The sequence below is a fragment of the Podarcis gaigeae genome, assembly GCF_964106915.1.
Source record: "Podarcis gaigeae genome assembly, chromosome: 16".
NCBI classification, from domain to species: Eukaryota; Metazoa; Chordata; class Lepidosauria; order Squamata; family Lacertidae; genus Podarcis; species Podarcis gaigeae.
In genome coordinates, this window is record NC_139693.1 from 41,228,800 (window position 1) to 41,243,008 (window position 14,209).

Consider the following 14,209-nt stretch of genomic DNA (forward strand, 5'->3'; position numbering starts at 1 on the left):
AGAATCAGGAATCTCTCTTGGCCTTGGCGCTCTCCTTCCAATCGCTGGATTTTCATATATTTGAAAACCTAATATAAACAACAGAGAGGGAAATTTGCATTTGGGGCAGCAAGGAATGAAAAATGGAGGCGGCATAATGTATTGCTGCTCGAAGAAGAGGGATGACAGTGGTAAAGCCGTGCACACGCGTCAGGCCCCAATCGGCTTGTGGCAAACTCATTTCCTGGCAGAATATAAGGTTTCATCTGCTGGAACATTTAATAGGCATCAAAGAAAGATCGCTTCCCCTCCCCTCCTGCAGATTGAGAGCCTTCGCTCTGGCTTTATTTCCACCATTTTATTAAACCCTTTATATAGTTTTAATATAATACATACCATTCCTCAGGAAATATATCAGTTCTTATGCACTTCTAGGATTCCCAGAGCTTCTAATGGTTATGTATGTTTCATCTGTATTTTTTGGAGAGACGCTCCGTATGTGACATGATAAAAAAATATGTGCCAGAAGATCAACTTCTACACATTGCGGCTTGAAGGAGAAGGAGAACTTTACAGGGTGGAGATAATTTCTGGAATTTGGGTAGAGGCAGGGAGAGTGGTCAGCCTGAGAATGCCCTGAAGGCCCCTGAAGTCTTTTTGGCCCCCTCTCACGCCATTCCACTAATTATTTTAACTACATCTAGGATGGTCTCCCACTTTTTGTAGATGTCCCAGGCTGATGCTGTCTCAAGAGCCCTTTCTGGGTGGGTCCCATGCCGGCCTCTTGGATGAGCTGCGAAGTTCTGTTGGGACAGAGCTGGGATTAGCTTCCGAGGGAGTCCGAAGACCTCCTGCTCTGTCTCACCATTACATCAAATGTGAGTTGATATACTTTATGCCAGCTTTATTGTTGGCATAACATTATGCCAGCCTCTTAACTGGCCCAATGATATTGTATGTTTTGGGACACCAGCCTGGGTGATTCCCCGATTACTTTCCCATTCCTGGGTTCCTGTATCTGTGAGAACAAGTTTTCCCAACCAGCCTCTTTGTCTAGGCAATGGCATTGGCTGACTAGTTAAGCACCTTAATTAGCAGAAGCAAAGGAATTGCTCTGTGCCCTAGAGCAAATGCCTGGGCCTCTCCTTCATCTCCCTCACTGAGCTGCTAGGCAGGGGAACAGCAGAGCAGTGGGGGGGAGTTGAGCTGGAAGCAGGCTGGAAGATGTAGACACAGAGACCTGCTTGCTCTGTGCTGGATTCAAAGCTCCGACTTATACAAAAGCAAGGTGTGCTGGGGCGTTCATGCTGTGAGCCCCTCCATCCTGTGCTCAGGTGGTATAGATGAGTAAATAAAACCACATATCCTGAAGACACTACAGTCCCCACTGACCTTCATTCCAAGGACACTGAAGCTGGGCAATCACCACTCAAGAGATCAGGGTGGCTTGTATAAATATTAAGAACATCAGAAAAATCCAGCAGCAGGTGGGTAATCTTCATCATCATCATAATTTTTTTATCTATACCCCACCCATCTGACTGGGTTTCCTCAGCCAATCTGGGTGGCTCACAGCATATATCAGAACATACTAAAACATCAAACATTAAGGTAGCTGTGTTGGTCTGCCATAGGTATCTGAAGAAGTGTGCATGCACACGAAAGCTCATACCAAGAACTGACTTAGTTGGTCTCTAAGGTGCTACTGGAAGGAATTTTTTTTGATCAAACATTAAAACCTTCCCAATACAGGGCTGCCTTCAGATGTCTTCTAAAAGTCAGATTTATTTCCTTGACATCTGCTGGGAGGGCGTTCCACAGGGCAGGTGCCACTACCAAGAAAGCCCTCTGCCTGGTTCCCTGTATCTTTGCTTCTCGCAGTGAGGGAACCAGCAGAAGACTCTCAGAGCTGGACCTCGGTGTCCGGCTGGACGATGGAGGAGGAAATGCTCCTTCAGGTCATATACCTTCAGAAGCCATCCAGGCTCCTGACTATTATTCCATTCTCTGGTGGCAAATGCCATAGTTTAACTACCGGTATGTGATGTGCAAATAAGTCTTCCCTGTCCCTTCCCTGCCACAACCCACTCAGCCCCTGCTCTGGTGTTGACTTTCTGGGAACAAGGCTGCTTGATTTTAAACTTAAAAACTCTTTATCTAGGTGTCTCTTTCCCCTATAACCCCCACTCAGAGCAATGGGATGCCATCAAGTCCTGGCGGTGCTGTGCAGAACGGGCTTCCCCTCTTTGCATTCAGTGGCAGCAAAGAGTCCTGAGCATGATCCAGTCCATCTGGTGGGTGGCTGGGTGATGACTTTTTTTAAAGCTTAAAAGGAATAAATATTGCTATGAGTTTGAGAGTCAGTCAGGATGATCCCTTGGGGGAACTTTCATACCTGTGATCCTGTATCTGTGAGGCTGGAATGTATGAAAGGGAGCCTGGCAGACCAGCCAAACTGGTCCCTTTCTCAAGGCAGTGACCTGAGTTGCTCAGCTAATACCTGCCACCTGCATCTTAGAAGAGTGAGCTCCCTTGCCACAGAAACAAAGGGGTGTGTTTTTCCAGAGGTGGATTTAGGGCCGCATGACTGGTTATCCTGCACAGGGCGCAGGGGCAAAGGTCTTGCTCTGTGCTGAGCCTAAACTGGACTTTGGGGCTCCCCTGGAAGCCTAGCTGGGAGGCAAGAGCTACCGGGGTGTTAAGGCTGTGGGCCCCTGCATCCTACATGGAGATTGTGTATATATATATGTGTGTATGTGTAAATAAAACCATACACCCCGTGCTATTTTTCTGGGAAAAGAGGTGCCAGACCTCACCATGAACTCCTCCTAGAATGGCAATGGTGCACACCTGAGAGTTCCTGTGAGTTCCAGCTGAAAAAAGTCCTGCACACATCCTAAAGATACCACAGTCTCCGTTGGCTTTCATTCCAAGAGTCTCTTGCTGCGTGGAGACTGGGGTGGCACTCCTGGCGCTGGCCTTCTCTCAGCATAAATGAATTCAGTAGCAATTCTGCCTGACCCAGGGACTGAACTCAAGGAGAGCATCACTGTGGGGTACAAGAATTAGTAGCAATAATAAGAAATAACAGCAAAGCAACAATATCTGTAATGGTTGTGAGGGGTTACTTGTGCGTAACCTTACTTCAGTTCAGTTAGTTTGTTTGCCCCAACCATGCTTAGGGTCGGAGCTCGCCCTCCGTGACCTGTTAGTCACTTGCAGAATCCGAGAGTTGGCGTCTCTTGAACCTCTTCCAGCATAAAAGCTGTTTGACCCCGAGTCTCCTCCTATGTTCTCTGCGCGGAACGCGTCTGCGCAAGTAAGGGGAAGGCAGGGGCGTCCCAGCGCTCTCTCCACTAGTGTCGGGGGAAGGGTCTTGGAGCCCTGTCACCAATTCCTCCATCTCCCTCTCTTCTCTATGGGTGTTACGCTGAAATCCTTCCCCCCTGCTCTTCCCCTCTCCGGCATCGCTGGGTAGCCCTGCCTCCGTTTCTTGCTCTGATGGCAGTTCCCTGACAATATCGTAACAACACCTCTCCTTAAGAAATCTTTATGTACTTCATGCAGATGGCATGTTTAGCTTGGATAAAAGGAGACAGAGAGGAGATGTGATAGATAGACATTGAAATATGTAAAAGGCTGTCACATAGTGGTTGGAGCAAGCTTGTTATCGCCTGCTCTGGAGGCTAGGCTCTAAACCAAAAGATTCAAGTTACAAGAAAGGAGACTCCAACAGCAGGAAGAGCTGGTTATAAAAATGGTACACACAAAACCATTAAAGAACAAATTTGATTTAAATCATAAAATAAAAACAGCAAAACTCTGTCGCAGAACCAGAGGGGCAGCAGATGACTGGTATTTTATGCATCTGAAGTTTCTTGTGTACCACTTAAGAGTTGAAGAGGTGTTATGTATTGAAGTTCTCCCCCTGGCTACCAGGAGTATAGGGGCTGTGTGTGTGTGTGTGTGTGTGTGTGTGTGTGTGTGTATAGTTTTCACTCAGGTCCACGTCAGTTACTTTAGGCAGGAAACCCTGGGTTGTTGTTGCCACAATGTTGACAGCCGGCTGCCTATAAAAGCAGGCCGGCTGAGCTGTTTGCTGTTCAGTTCTGTTCCAGCTTACAAATAAAGAGCTGCTTTGGAGAAATCGCTGTGTCATCTGCTATGTTCACCCACAATTTAACAAGTGGTGTACTGTACAAGCATATATATTTGTAGCCTAGATAGTTCCGTTGGTTGGAGCGTGGTGCTTCTAATACCCAGGTTGCAGGTTTGATCTCTGTACGGGGCAGCTCCATGTTCCAGCATTGCGGGGGGTAGGACTAGATGATCCTTAGGGTCCCTTCCAACTCTACAATTCTATAATGCTATCATGCTATATCTATAAATGTTCTTAAATAACAATATTTTTTAAAAAAGAAACGCATCTCGCTATGGGGTAAGCAGCTTTCCGAACTCTGCTGAAATGGTTTATAAATATTCTCAGCAATGAAATTCTTGGTAATGAGTTGGGGGCTCTTCCTGCTTCTTCTTGTGCTTGGGGAGCACAGCTTCCCACCCTGAGCCCTTTCTTTCCACTTTTCACAGGCTGGGAGAAAATGTTGGAGATGAAGGCCACTGCCCCCCCCCCCGCTTTCTGCATTTTCCTCTGGAGCGTCCTCCCATGGTTTCCAAGCAGATGAGAAGTGCCACAGAATGAAGCCCTCTCTCAAGGAGGGTCGCCCAGCCAAGATCCTGTTTGCTCAGCTCCTTCACAGGTCCGGCTTGGTCTCCCCCTCCCTCTCCCATTTCCACCTGCTTAATTCCTCTGTGTCTGCCTCTCGCTCCAGTGGCGTAGCATGGGGGGTGCAGGGGGGGCTGGCCGCACCGGGCGCAACATCTGGGGGTTAGGGGGTGCAAATCCATGGGTTAGGGGGTGCAAATTACTTGCCTTGCCCCGGGTGCTGACAACCCACGCTACGCCACTGTCTCGCTCACATACTGCCAGCAACCATCATGTTTCCCCCCCCCCCCACAGCATTTCCTTAATCACCTTTGGACTCATTTTCTCCCCCTCCTCTCTGTCCCGAGGAGAAACATTTTTTACAAAAATCGTCTGCAGAAGTTTAACTGTTTAAAAAACCCATGGCTTGGTGATAAACGTTAAGAAATCCTGTCCTTTTATTGGAATGTGCTGCCTTTCAAATGTTTAACAGATTTGTAAAAATAATTTCTCTGAAAGGTTACAGTTCTGCTGAATTCCATTAGGAAGAGAATCCTCTAAATCATGGCGCCCAGAGAGAGGGAGGGGAAAGGGAGGCCTGCCAGAATCACCATCACTTCCCATTCCATGCCGCACCACATCTGGGGTCTCGGTTCCAGCTGTGTGCACTTTAGGGCAGCTTCCAGGGTGACACACAACCAGCCCCCTGTCCCTGCCCTGCAGCAAGGAGGAGGAGGAGGAGGAGGAGGAGGAGGAGCTGCTCTGCTCTGAGGCATGAAATGGCGGGAGAAAAGGCTCTGGGATGGCACGCCAGAGGTGCTGAGACCGAGGTGCAGAATTGTCCCTTTCTCCCTCCTCTCCCCCTCACACTGGCCTGTCGCACGCCTGGCGGAAAAGATTGTATTTATCACCTGTCAGGCTTTGGCACCGCTGAGTTACGTGGAGCAGGACAGCATAAAATTATCATACACAAGCATGAAATTACAAAATCGCTCGGAACTGAACAACAAAATTATTTCATTTCGGAGGGAGGTCCTTCCATTTTTTAGCCCTGACACCTCGGCTGCCAAACTTTGAATGGGAATGGAGAGTGAGGAGCAGGAAGAATATAGACACCAATAACAAGCCAAGGCATGTAAACTAGCCATGCAAATACCCTGCATTAATGGCCCCTGAAAACTCCCACCGGAGACGTGTAACTAAATAAACGTCACATGTCCCAATAACTCAACTTTCCTCATACGCTGTGAAATGAATTATGCCGCAATTGGAGGCCGGCAGTGGGATTCCCGTATGGCTAGTGTTGCTGCAGATTACACGTGTTTCTTGATAGTCCTCTCCCGGTCCTTGTTATCGGAAAGAGGTAAGCGCAGCCGAAGTCTCAGCGCTGGTATCGATCTGGAGCTGCAGAGGGAGTGTAGAACAAGAGCAGGCTGTGGTTTGTGGGGCAGCAGGGCTGGGCTTCAGGTGAAGAGCCAGGATGAGCCCCTCTCCCGCCCAGTCACAAGAAGCGCCAAGGCCCTGCTTTCACAGGGCCTGGGGCTGAGTCAGAGCAAAGAATCCACCACAACCCTAAGGACAAAGATGTCAAATCAGTAATGATACAATGGGCACAAGACATTGGGCATAATATTCAGTTTTCATCTTGGGAAAAATTATGGAGGGAAGACATAAAATTTACAGTGTGCTCTGCGTTGAAGGAAAACTACACTATATGAAACTGATGTATCGGTGGTACTTAACACCTGTAAAATTAGCAAAAATGTATAGAACTACTTCCAATGTTTGCTGGAAATGTAAGGAGAAGGAAGACATGTTCTACTAGATGTGGTGGACGTGCAAGGTAACAAAAGCATTCTGGGAAATGATTTACAATGAGTTGAAAAAAATGTTTAAATTAACATTTGTGAAAAAGATTTTTTGTTAGGCATTTAAGGTTCAGAGATTCCGAAGGAGCAGAAACGACTATTCATGTACACGACAACAGTAACGAGAAAACTACTGGCCCAGAGATGGAAAGAAGACAAAAGTTCCAGCCAGAGAGGAATGGCTGATGAAGATGATGGACGAAACTGAGAGAATCAGAAACCAGGAAGAGAAGAATTTTAAGAAGGAATGGGAAAAATTTATAGTGTATTTAAAAGAACACTGTAAACAACTAAAAGGTTTGGCAGGATTTGAATAATGCTTGTAATGTATGAAAAACCATGGAAAATGGATTACTTTTTTTTTAACAAATTAAAGAAAATAAGATAAGCAGTTGGGGGAAAAAGATTGATAATGGTAAGCATGGAAAGGCTGAGGAAGGTCAAAGGATTTGGAGAATCCTAAATGAAGAGGTGAATGATGTGTTTGAACAGGGAGCTCCCTGTCTCTTGAGTCTGACAATCTCTCTCAGTCCAGCCTACCTCACAGGGATGTTGTGGGAATTAAATGAGGACAGGGAGAACCACCTTGAGCTCCTTGGAGAAAATGGTATATATGCATACAAATAAATCTACCAAGGTGGTGTACATGCTCCTTCCCCCTATCTACTTATCCGTACAACAACCGTATAAGGACTGCGAGGCAGAGTCTGGCCCAAGGTCACCCAGTGAGCTTCATGGCTGAGTGGGGAATTGAGCTCTGGTCTCTCCCAGGCAGTGGCGTAGCGTGGGGGGTGCAGGGGGGCCGGCCGCACCGGGCGCAACATCTGGGGGTTAGGGTTAGGGGGCACAAATCCACGGGTTAGGGGGCACAAATCCACGGGTTAGGGGGCGCAAATTACTTGCCTTGCCCCGGGTGCTGACAACCCACGCTACGCCACTGCTCCCAGGACATAGACCAACCACTGCACTACCTAGCCAGCCCTGTCCTCTGGGCACTTCTAGCTGCAGACCATGCAAAAGAGCCCAGGTTCGGTCTCCAGTAGCATCTTCAGGCAAACCTGGGGAAAGACTCCTGCCTGAAATCTTGATGCCTCTGCCAATCTGTGCTGAGCCGGGAAGTTGCCAAATGGTGCCCTGACTTGGAATAGGGCAGCTTCCCATGTCCCTATAGCTAGTCCTAGTTGCTCACACACCTACTTGGGGCTAGCGGTAGAAAAAGCACACAAGGGAGGATCCAGCAACTGTTCCCCGTTTTCATTCTCTTTTAAAATATGATGAGGAGTTTTGCAGTGGTGAAAAAGGTAGCTCAGGAACAGCATGAGGATCAAAGGAACTCCCTAGGGGGCTTCCTACCTTGCCTTGGCACCCCACCCTACAGGCTTCAATGCTGCCCCCTGTCTTTCTCACCTGGAACTAATTATATCAGTAAGTTAGTCTTTATGTCTAATTAATACCAGAGAAATGCTTCCGCATATAATGAGTAGCCTTGGGCAATGGCCTCTGCACCCCCCCCCAAAAAAAACGCCAATTTCCTTGGGCATATCTTGAGATGACCCTCATTGGATCACAGCAGTGAGGTCACCTCTTTGCAGAATGACTCTCAACTCGCCTCTGCACCTCTTTCAGCCAGGCCACTTTCCTTAGACTCCTTGAGAAAGGAAGAGGAGCTGGGAATGGCTTCCAGGTGTGCATATTGGGAGTGAAAGGAGATGCAGGCCAGGTGGCGGCAAAGTGTTGCACTTGCATTCACTCTTCAAGCGTGAATGTGGGTCTGTGGAGGAAACCATAAAAGGAGTTTCAGGGGCTGTTTCTACAATTGTCTAATTGGGGAAATGTTTTATTTGGTGCTCTTGTTGGCCTGCTTGTGGGCTTCCTAGAGGCATCGGTTGGCCCCTGTGGGAAGGGCCAGAGAAAGCTAATCCTGTAGGGCTCTATGTTACACACAAAGAAGTGGGTTGCTAATTGTAAGTTTCTCTTTGGCTTCTGCAGTGCCAAATAACACCTTCTGATTGTTTTGTTTATGGATCAATTCACAGGAAAAAACTGAATCTGAGTAGGGAGATGCTTTGGAAACTGGATGAAGTAGCATCCCCTGTGCCAATGCCTTTTGAAGTATGCACTGAGGGTGTCTGGCACCAGCTCAGCAGCAAGGCTGCTGCACTCAGAAAGGGCAGATCCAGATGCAGATCGTCTCTTGGCCATGAAGCTCCCTGGGTGACCCTCAGATAGTCACAGTCTCTCCACCTGACCTACCTCACAGGGTTGTTGTGAGGATAAAAGGGGGAAGAGACCGTAACCATGCCTTGAGCTCTTGGGAAGCTCAAGCGGGATATAAATGTCATGTGTAAATAGGAGACAGGCTGGCTTCAGCTACACTGTGTGGAGTATAATCAGCTTGCCAGGAACCCAGATGAGGATGTGGCTCTGTGTGATGATGTCTCACAGAAAGCAAAGTCCCTTTCCTTGCTCCAAAGGCACCTTGGGAACAACTGGCCTGGCTGGGCCCCCTCAGTGTCTCAGCTTCTTGGTTTTGTATGTCTAAGGCAGAGGAAGAGTTCTGTAGAACTCAAAAGCTGAGAATAAATGAAGAAAACCATGAGGTTCAGGACCACAACACCTCAAGGGCCGCCTCTCCCCATATGAACCAACTGATACTCTGCAATCCCTGTCTGAGACCCCCCCTCCTTGTGCCCCACCACGAGAGGACTGTAGGGTGGAAACACGAGAACAGGGCCTTTTCTATGGTGGCTCCCTACATGCAAAATGTTCTCCCTGGGGAGGGTTGCCTGGCACCATCATTATATATCTTGAGGCATCAGGCAAAAGCATTTCTTTTCTGCCAGGCCGGACTTCCGGGTTAGCGCCTTTGGTAATGGCGGAATTCCTCTGATCGGGAGGAATTTGCTCTGTGGAAATTGGGTCTGGCTGCCGCGGCGAAGGCAGAGACCCTTCAAAGATCACAGGCGGGTGAAGCCTGTGAACCTGGGATTCGGCGGGCACCTTTTGCGCCTCCCCTACTCGTGGGGAAACCCGGTTTCGGGGATCCGGAGCGAAGTGGGGTGAGCGGCACGGTGCTTTGAATCGACTGCTTCTTCCACGGAGCGAAGCCGCATAGCCGTTGCCGGAGAGCGCTGACTTTTTCCTGTTGACAATTTGATTCTAAAGCAACTACCCGTGAGTAGAGTGAATTGGAAGTTTTTTTAAAAAGACTTAATTTGGCACCGAAACAGGGAGGCTCAAAACAGGAAGTCCCCCTTCCTCTTTTGTAAATAGATTGAAGCAAAGAGGCTGCAAGCTAAAGTCTTGGAAAGCCTATTGTAAAGGACTAAATTTCCAGCACTAAAAAATAGTGAACCCCCCCTTGGAAGCAGGAGAAGAGGGGGGAAGTTTTGGATCGTATATGCCTGCAAGAGAGAGGGAAGGAAGTTAAAGTACCACCGCTCAGAACCTGGAAACGGGCTGCCAATAAGACTGCCGTACTTTGGAACGTGCATCAACTGTGAATAGAACGTTCGCTGACAACTAGCTAAAGAAGAGAGATACATTGTTTTAACTGTCCCCTTCTGATCTCAAAAAGGAGTAAAAGTAGCTGAAAATTGAAACTAACTTTATTGTTTGAACTGTGTCTTAAAAGGCGATATTATGGATTAATACAAATACAAATAGCAACTGTTTCCCCCTAGAGGAAGCTTCTGAAACTGTTACAAGAGTTGGATTGGGGGAATTTTCCAGCTGTAAGATAAAACTGTGGGACTGTGGGACTGACCTTGAATTTCTTAAGTGTTATGGCAGATGGAAAAGAAAAAATAGATCCGTCAATTCCAGATAAAACAACAAGATCTGGGAAGCCTTGGCAGCGAAGAGCCTCAACATCCAGCCCTCCTGCTTCATCTGCGGCTGTACTAACACATTCTAAACCAAGAGGAATGTTAACAGAAGAGGCTTTAGCGCTTGCATTAAGTAAGATAAATGATTCATTGGAACAGCTTAATAAGAAAGTGGATGCTGCAACTACTAAAATTGATCTAAACACAGACTCACAGAGAGCTGTTGAGAGCTTGCCTAGCCCTGGAATGGGCATCCTAACCCGGGAAGCTGCCTTGACACTGGTTCAGCCCACAAGGGGTTGCCTCCTCCTGCCGCCATCACTGCCCTTTCTAGAAGGTCCCCATCCAACTTCAGAGGAGCCATAGCGGCAGCTCCACCAGCCAAGAGAAGGGCAGGGCAGCAAGAGCTAGCACCCAGGTGGCTCCTTCATGGGAGGCACAGGGGGTGTGTGTGTCAGAGAATACACTCCCCCTACCAAGCCAAACCTTTGTGGTGAGGATACCATGGGGCTGGCCCACCAAAGGTGATCTTGGGGTGCCATCACAAAGTGGGTAGCAAGAGACCCCCCTGACTTCTCTCTCCCTAACCCCATCAACCCCGGGAGCAGGAGGGGAGGAAGCCCACTATCAAACTGATTGACCTTGGGGTGCTGAAAACAGCTGTCTTGAAAGGGGAGGCAGAGGCCATGGAGGAGAGTTGGGGAAGGCCCAGGCAAGCCAGAGTTACTGCACTTGTGGCTGCCTTGTGAGCAACTGGGGCTTGTGGTTGGCCTCTGCCCTCAAGTGTTCCTCCCCCGGCTGCTCTCCAGGATTCCAGGCTGGGGTTTGAATCTTGGCCCTTTGCACACAAAGCAGATCTTCTGCCGCTGAGCTATGACGGCCATTCTCCCAAACGGTTGTTCACCCTTTGGGCCACAGTTCCCCATCTGTAAAATGGGAACAATCAGGGCTCACAGTAATGCTTAGTTAGCAAACATAATGATGAATGTTTACCACACACTTTGAAGGACAGCCTGTGTGGTGTTGGACTCGGACCTGGAAGACCAGGGTTCAAATCCACACTTGGCCACAGAGTTTGCAGTCACAGCCTCGCAGGGTTGTTGTGGGAATTGAATGAGGAGGGGGAGGACCATGGATGCTGCCCTGAGGTCCTCGAGGGAAAAGGTGGGATAGAAATGCAACAAATAAATAAAACAATAATAAATGATAGCAGCTACCCGCCCCAAAGGATCATTCAGAGTGTAAGGAGAGGCGGGAAAGAGTTAATCGCTTGCATTGCCAGACTGCAAATTCTTAGCCATTCTCCCACATGCAGCCAAAAAACAGCTTGACATTTTCCATCCTTCATGAGAAAGACAAAGGCGTGAAGATATTCCCATGATTCCTTTCTGCATGCCTAACTATGAGCTCAGGTGCACCAGCATTTGCCCTGGACCGGCCTCATCAACATGAAGGGCGAACTCATCGCTTCTGCATCTTTCCTCGCCACGGCTTGATTAATTGGCTCGCAAGGACGCCTGCGGAATACCTAATGCCTGCGCGCCCGTCCCTCGCCTTTCTTCACAGCCTCGCACGCCATTTACATATACTTTATATTCCATAATTTTCACACACACGCACACACACACGGGAGCCCATCTCAGTAATTTGATGTAATGACGGCATGTCACCAAAAAAAGAGGAATTAGAAAAATCTGTAGGTACTTAATTTATTCTTGGGCTGCTTGTTGCCCCCCTTCTCTCTCTCTCTCTCTCTCTCTCTCTCTCTCCAAGAATATCTCTCTGAGAAAGACATTAATATTCATGCACAAGAGGGAAAGAGAGAGGGGGAAGCAGGAGGAGGAGGAAAGAGTTCACTCTCCGAAAGAAATTTTCTGCATTTTAGCCTTAAATTAAAGGCCTTTCCAGAGAAACAATATTTAACTAATAATGCTTAGAGGCAAAATGAATGGAAGTAGTCTCTATTTTTAACCCACCCGTGTAAGGTTGCCTGTATCACTTGCTAGACCTGGCCCTGACAGGGGAAGGAAGGAAGGAAGGAGAGCTGAGGCGAGCTGCGCTTCTTGAAAAGGATTCAAAAGAGCAGGAGAGGAAATTAAAGCCCCCTTAAATTATGCTAGCTGCGGTGCTTTAGTCTGCTGCTATTTCAATAAGAGTTGGTGCCTTTTTCAAGCACCCTCCAAAGGTGCTTCTGAGGTGTGGAGATCCCATTAGCTCTCCCCCATGTCAGATCTGAATGAGAAGTTTGCAGGGCGGGGGGATCCATATTAACCCGTAGGGAGTCTACAAGGGGGAATGGGACCAGCGGCTGAAGGGTGAGCGAGTTGAGGAATCCTAGCAAGCCTGACAAAGACATGCTCTGTCCCTTTGGCTCAGCCTAAAGGATTATTTCCCAGGAAAGTGTGTGTGTGTGTGCGCACGCGCGCGCAGATGGCTTTTTCCAAGGAGAAAGGCACATGCCCCATCTCTATTTGTTGACTTATTTAGAACCTGTTTTTCAAAACCCCGCAACACTTTAAAAAACCATCATAAAAACAGCAGGAAGTAAAAGGCAGCAAAAAACAAATGAACCCATAGACACAATGAAAACCAGTAGATGAATGAGAGGTTTAAAACCATTTGGTGCGAAAGCCAACCAGCCAGTGCCCAGTTAAAACCATTACAGAAATACTATAAAGACATGCTTCGCCTCCTGCCTGGATCTTAGCTCTGATCCAGGGCGTCTTCTACAGCCCCATCTCTCCTGCTGGAGGGGCCTCCTCTCCTGTTGCAGCCTGATGCCCCTACGAAGGAAGATATTGGGGAGGGGGAACAGTGTCCGGCAGCCAGGCCCAGGCCCCCCAGGGAGATGGGGAGGAAGCCTATGGTGCTGATGTCAGGAGAGTGCTGGACTCAGCTCCTGCCCTCCTCTTTCCGTTGTCTCTCCCCACCCCACCCCAAGTTCCTTGCCCCCTTCCAAAGCCTTCCAAAGGCTACTCTTGAGGAGTGAGGGGGACCCTCTGGAACAAAAGAGGCTTGGGTGTGTGGCAAGAAATGGACAGAAAAGCTTAGCTCAGTTTTGCTAGGGCTCCATGACAGGTCCAGCCTGCACTGTTTTGCAGGAATTCGTGAAAACTCCTTATTTAAGTTGTACACGTTTTGTACAGTTTCTTACATAAAATATGCAGTTTGTCACACACACACACACAGAGGGAGAGCATACTTGGTTTTCGCATACTGAAACTGCCTTGCAAAATCTGGAGGCATGCATAATCCAACTGGGAGTTTCATGTCTATCCACAAGTAAATCCAGGAGCCTCCTATTGGGTTGGTTCTCTTCTGTGAGAAGTGGATGAATGACCCCCCCCCATATCCCTCTGTGCAGGCGGTATGTGGGGGGTGGGGGGAGTGAAAACCCAGGTGTCTTACTCTGTGCAACTGGGAGCTTCATGCTTGAGTCCCACTGAATCAGTAGGACAAGTCGGTCATGACCAACTGAGTCTCTAGACCCAACCAAATGGAAAGAGGAGAAGTATAGAGAGTTGCTAATGCTGAGCTGATTTTTTCCCATTTGTCCCATTACCTTCTGACTCTGCAACACCCAAGAACAGTATCCCAAACGGTTGCATGATGAACAGGGGACCAAGTGGGTATCTAGAACAGTCCCCTTCCACAGGCACGACCAGATGCCTGCAACATGCTCCTCCCCAGCACTTGACCTCCAAGCAACAAAGGGCAAGCAGGTGCCTGGACAACTTCTAATGTTAGATGACTCAAGTGAGTGAGCCAAGCCAGAAGCTACCACAGAAGGCAAAATGACCCAAGCGCTCCATGCCTGGCCAAGATTCCTTCAG